Genomic DNA, 6,000 nt, shown 5'->3' with positions numbered 1-6,000 from the left:
AAAGATGAATAAACTGATTATAAAGTCTTTGCTCCTGGGAGATGCGAGACAAAAAAATAGGAAAATGACGACACAGATGGGAGTCTAATTATTTTCAATTTGTCAATGTTATAGCTGGCTTACTTATCTAGCCATGGTGCAATTTACTCTGGTGAAAGAATGAAAATGTGTTCGAATAACGAATGTCCTGATGATATAAAAGATTTCAAACTAGTTTGCTTGACAGTTTAATTCTAAATTGGGCTTAACAGCTGCAGAAGCTTCATTCGACAGTTAATGGAGGAAACCTGCATCATGTCTTATATATAAGGTAGAGCATAAATCGGGTGAAGTATAAACATTGTTTAAGACAGTTACATTTCAGTTTGCATTCTGTTATAAAACTGTTTTCCTTACCTACATTTCTCATCCACTTGTCACTCATCTGTCTGTAATGAAAGATCAGTGATCTGCTTGCTGAAGCTATTAAAAGACAAAGGGGACTGTGTGGAGGTGTTGATGTGTCCTTATGCGCTTTAGACTGTAACTGCTGTGGAGAAATGTTTCTTTTTCTTTCCATTTCTTCGTTCCGACCCTGGAGCTCTGAGCTTTGGAGATGCGCCGCTTGGAAGCAGCTGCTGCCAAAGTTTGGGAGGAGGGGTGAAGTTTAAGTGTTGTATTCACAAGCAGTAATTGGGGAAGATGCTATGTATTGCTTTAAGTCAGAGAAATGCACTAAATATTTTAAAATGTTATTGCTAAATTTAAATGAGGCTTTTTTTTTGCAGAGGGGGACTCCACCATGTTAAAGTTCCAGCACTCTACAGTAGCTCAGGGTGGACAAACCAAATGCTTTATTTTGTTTGTTTTTGCTGCCAACTTAGTTTGATGGTGAGGGATATTCAATTTAATTCCAGTCTCTAAATTCACCACTAGATGCCAGTGAATTCAAAATACAGCTTCTTTAATGCTACAGTGAAGATTGATTGAGTCACATTTTGATGAAAGACAGAAAAACCTCCAAAAGCAGGAATCACATTCTTCATTGTACACATTAAAAATGGATTAATAAGCAGGGGGGGTTATGATTAGGGACTGACAACAGTCCGTTTACTCGTGCATAAAACTTCTATGATTTAGTATTTACACTTAAGCTATATTTCTTTTTAAGTGCAGTAAAGCCTAACAAACAGTCCTAAATTTAAATACAATGAGCGGTAAATTAACAGCCTGGCAAGAGAGTTAAGGTCTCATTTGGATCTACAGCTGAAGTGTGACATGTAATGGGGAGGGGTGAGGAAGTGATCTCTTTTTTTCTTTCAATAAAAGCACCTCTCCACTGAGCAGACGGCCAATTGTCCCTGTCAGGTTAGAATAAGGACCTCAGAGCTCTCCAGTGGCTGCTTATCTAACAGTCACACCTGAGTGAAAATGTGTTAAGACCACTTAGTCTCTGCTTGTGTTGACGCTTCAGTGAAAACGGTGTGGGAGTCTCTCCAACATGCCACTCTTTCCTTTGAACAAAGATAACCGAGGCAGTCTTTTCCAGTTGGAGTCCATTTTTTTTTTCTTCTTCATTTTTTCGTGTATCATTAGAAGTAAATCCAATATTATGCTTGTTGCTTAAAGATTTTCAGCAATTTTGTGCCGATAATGCTTCACCTGACAGCAGATCGTACCTCTTCTCTTTCGTCATCTCTTACAACATAATCGCATGTTATATGATTCATCATTCATCCTCCCTGCGTTCTTGACATTGAAGCCCATAACATCTCAGCCGACACGACTTTATAGCACTCTCTGATTCCATTAACAGCGCTGCTTGGCACATAAAACAGCACACTACAGTTTTTGCACACAAGCTTACCTTTACATGTCACATCAGTCCTTTTCAACTGTTACTTAATGTCACCTCTGACCTCATGGTGGAGGTTTTCTGAAGTGTGAAGAAATAATTTGGATGATGTCACAGCTTGGAAATGAATGAGAATCATAACAAGTTTCAAAAAGCTTTCAACATCATCGGTTATTTCCGTTTTTCCTGCTATAATAGGTTTCTTTATCTTGTTTATCTGTTTTCTTGAGACAAGCCAAGTTAACCTATAATCTAAAGTAAAACAGACACTGATTAACAGAATGATTATGGAGGACTTCAAAAGCGAGCGTCTGGTTCCTGCAGTGACATCTGATTTCAGCTTTCAAAATCACTGTTATGGCTGTTGGAACAATAATCAATTTGAGCTGCTGCTCAATTAAAGCCAAATGGCACATGTAACTGCTGAAGACATCTGGTCATCCCCGCTCCTATCTGACATTTTCAGCATTTTTAAATCAGCCTCTACATTTGACAATATATCAACTGATGGCATAGTAAATCTGATATCTTATTACATAATATTAGAAGAAACCCTGTTGTGTTTTTTTCAAGATGATAAACTTTAGAAAACAAGCTTTGTAATTGTCAGATAATGAGATGTTTAACTTACAACTCATATAATGATAATAAGTAGTTTTGGTCGCTCTTGTCTTCTATAGTTTAAACCTTCATTTAACAAAAAAATCCAGATGCTCTTTCAGCATATAGTAACTCAAGTGGTCTGAGAGGAAACTCGACTTCTGTACCTCCTCTTGGCTCGGTTTTACAGGCTTGCCATCAGTGAGCAGGAGACTTTGGCCAATCACAGGTGTTTTCAGATTAAATAGGGTAAGATAATATTATAGTGTTTTACTTTTTCCTGGGAGAGAAGGGAAGTGAGATGTGCAAAACAAATATCTTCTTTGTGTTTATCTTATGTATTCTTGTCCAAGTAGAGGGCTCAATCTGAAATATTAAGTAACATTACATAAGAAAAATTATGTACAATTATGTAATATATATCATTGAAATGCTTAACGGTTCCTAACCGAGACTAAAATTGATGGTGACCTTTATTTTGGCAGTGTGAAACTCATGCATATATCTGTGCTCGTCCTGTTGAAAGGTCTGCAGGACACAGGGGGGAAGAAGGAAGAGCTGCAGGAGAGAGTATGTTTCCTGGCACTATTTTCACCCCAGATTTCTGCCCATCCCAGCTTTGAGGTCTTATAAAAGATGCTGTATGCTTCAAGTCAATATATTCCAGCCTGTGCTGCATTAAGTTTTAATCTTTTTTAATCTGTCTTTTATGAGACAGTTTTATCAAAGTGAAATGTCAGATCACTGAACTACACCTTTAAAAAGAAATGAACACCTCAGTCTTTGTGCATTATTTAAAGTACAAGTGATAACATTAGAATATTTCCATGAATAGAATTCCTTCAAATAAATATTCATGCTTTTGCTTATGCTTGACGGTCCTTGACTAAAAATTTATCAAGAGGAGCCTCAGTGACTGGGGTTGTTTGCATTATCACTCTGGGTGCATTTCATTCAAGTATCTTCCACCATTCAGTAAGAAATTAGGACGCAGTCAGCACGTAGAACCAGAGTGAAAACAGGCAGCTACCGAGTACTACAGAGGGCAGCCATTCACCATTGACTTATTGGTCATAAGGGGCTTGTGTTCCTCAGGGTGAACACCTTGTGTCCACTTAACCTTGTGACCACGGCGGCCAGGGCTGGTTAAACGACAGTCTGTAAAATGAGTGAATGTGGGCTTGCAGGATTAATCAAGCCTAACGACACATCTGTAGGTAGGCTCACTGGGAGGAGGGAGCATCAATCAACGTCTGGAGAATCTCCCTCTCTCTGCTTTTCGTCAGCTCTATCGACCAGTGCTTTGGGCCTTTGGTAATTAAAAGGCATTGATCGGCCTCAGCCGCAAGATGCTTGGATGCGATCATGCAGCAGCACACCATGCTGGGACTCTAGGGCTGAACAGGTGTGCATGCACATGCTTGTGTGCTTTTCGGTGTGATTTGTGCTGTTTGAATAAGGAGTATGCTGCGCAGCTATAAGTTTGAAATCATTGTGATCGTATGCAAACTGCTTTGACTCCTGAAATAATTTCAGTGCTGTGCTTTTTCATTTGTAATCTTCGCAGTTATCATTTCCTTTTGGTCACTATACCATCAGCCCCACAGTAATAGAACTGCGAGAGGCCAAATGTGCTGCCAACAAGGTTGAGCTGAATTACCCATTTGATTTTACACCTAAGAGGAGCCCTTAGATCGGCTTTCTCCTCATAAATGAGAGTTGGGGGAGAAAAAACAACAAGACCCGACTGAGTCTATGCATATAGACGAACCCACAGGCTCATCTTCCCCATGGACATAGCCTCCTCAGACTCTCTCTTCTTTTATTCCATCTGAGTGAACACAGTAAATCTAAGTGCTGCCAGATTGCTGGCGCTGCACATTTTTCGACCGTCGAGTTAGCTCATCAAACAGGGAGCCTTGCCTGGGCTGAATAAGGACCAGCACACTACTATAAATACACCAGTGACTCCTTACTCATTCTGACACACTGACTGAGTGACACAGTGAAGGCCACACACCCAACTCCAGTGCCACTTGACGGGTGTATATACCCACAAATATATGCCTCTAATTTTTGTTTATTTCTATGGTATATATTTTCCCTTGTGGTTTGATATAGTGCTGTGACCTTTCAGTTGATATCTGTGACTGAGTTATACTTGTCTGAGCACCCATCTCCTCTGACACTATCCCTCATAAATCCAATGAATTACCCAGGACGCCACTCTTTCCTCCATTAACTCTCCCCTCCACTTCCTCCCTTCCCAACTCTCCCCCCTCTTCCCTCCTTCCTGAACGAGTGATCAATTAAGGTCCTGTCCGGCTCTCACTAGTGCATCAGCACTTTCTCCCCCCCCCCCATCCCCTCACTGTCATTTTTCTCTTCTTTTTGGGTGTCAGGCCAGACACAAGATAGAGAGCAGGGCATAGAAATGGTGGTAGAAAAAAAGGAGAGATTCCTTTATTTTTTGGATGAGAGATGCTCTGTACAGAGGTGAGAGTTTGGGTGTCAGTATTTGCTCAGAGTAGAACAACCCTCTGCCTCCTTGTAGACCTGACTTTGAAGAGGAACTGACAGAAAGACATAAATGAAGATAGGTGTGGAGAGGGTCTCTACTCTATGAAGCAGTTCACAGTCAGAAAACACAGTTCCAGAGTAGAGACAGACAGTGTCGGTCAGGAATGTAGGAAACACACTTGGCTTTTGGAGGCGTTCTGAAAAAGCAAATATCAATTGTTTTCTTAAAGGTTTAAGCGTATATCTCTTTCCTCCCATCAAATCTCAGGAAAAGACCAAACATTAGCAAACGTATCACACAAACAAAGCCTGAGATTTATTTTCCTTTGTGTCATAAAAGGATTTAAAAAAAATTTAAAAAAAAAAGAAAATCATTAATGGGCCACACATTACACTGGTCATGTTGTCTCATTACGATGAACGTTAGCTATGTAGTTTTATTCACGGTCAACCCCTTATTCATCATCCTGCTGCTGTAAAAACTCACCAGAGGATCTAATGTGAATTAATCCATGGCTGAACATCGTAAAATTCTTCTTAAAGGGGAAGCACCCAGCTGTTTTCAGAAGCAGTGGCTTGTGATGTATTAAAAATTAAATCATTCTTTTTTAATGTGATTTGGAGAAAAATATCAAAAGTAATTCCATTTTTTTTAAAGGGTTGTTTCGTTCCTTATAAAATGATAAGGCTTCATGTCTCTGCTTGCAGTCTGAATGTAGTTCACTTAATAGTTAATTGCATAATCAAATATGAGAAAATCTCAATGCAAGGAGCCCCATTTGTTCAGCATTTGTTAATCAAACAACTGCTTTCACTAGTTATGTTCTTCCCTAAAAGGACTATGCAAAGTCTTGGCACCTGTAACAGTATGCAGCAAGAGTCAGTCCACCCTTATGCAATATCACTTGATTGTCAAATGATTCAGCTTTTATTCTCTGAATAATTTCATTTCTATAAGTTGATGAGTAAAGCATTTTCTCTTCTGAAAAATAAAACCACTTTGGAAAGACTTTATTGGAAATACAGAAATAGAAATTTTAACGCAG

The sequence above is a fragment of the Leuresthes tenuis genome, unplaced genomic scaffold, assembly GCF_036924035.1.
Source record: "Leuresthes tenuis unplaced genomic scaffold, fLeuTen1.0.hap1 SCAF_18, whole genome shotgun sequence".
Classification (NCBI taxonomy): Eukaryota; Metazoa; Chordata; class Actinopteri; order Atheriniformes; family Atherinopsidae; genus Leuresthes; species Leuresthes tenuis.
Note: the sequence above shows the minus strand (reverse complement) of the source record.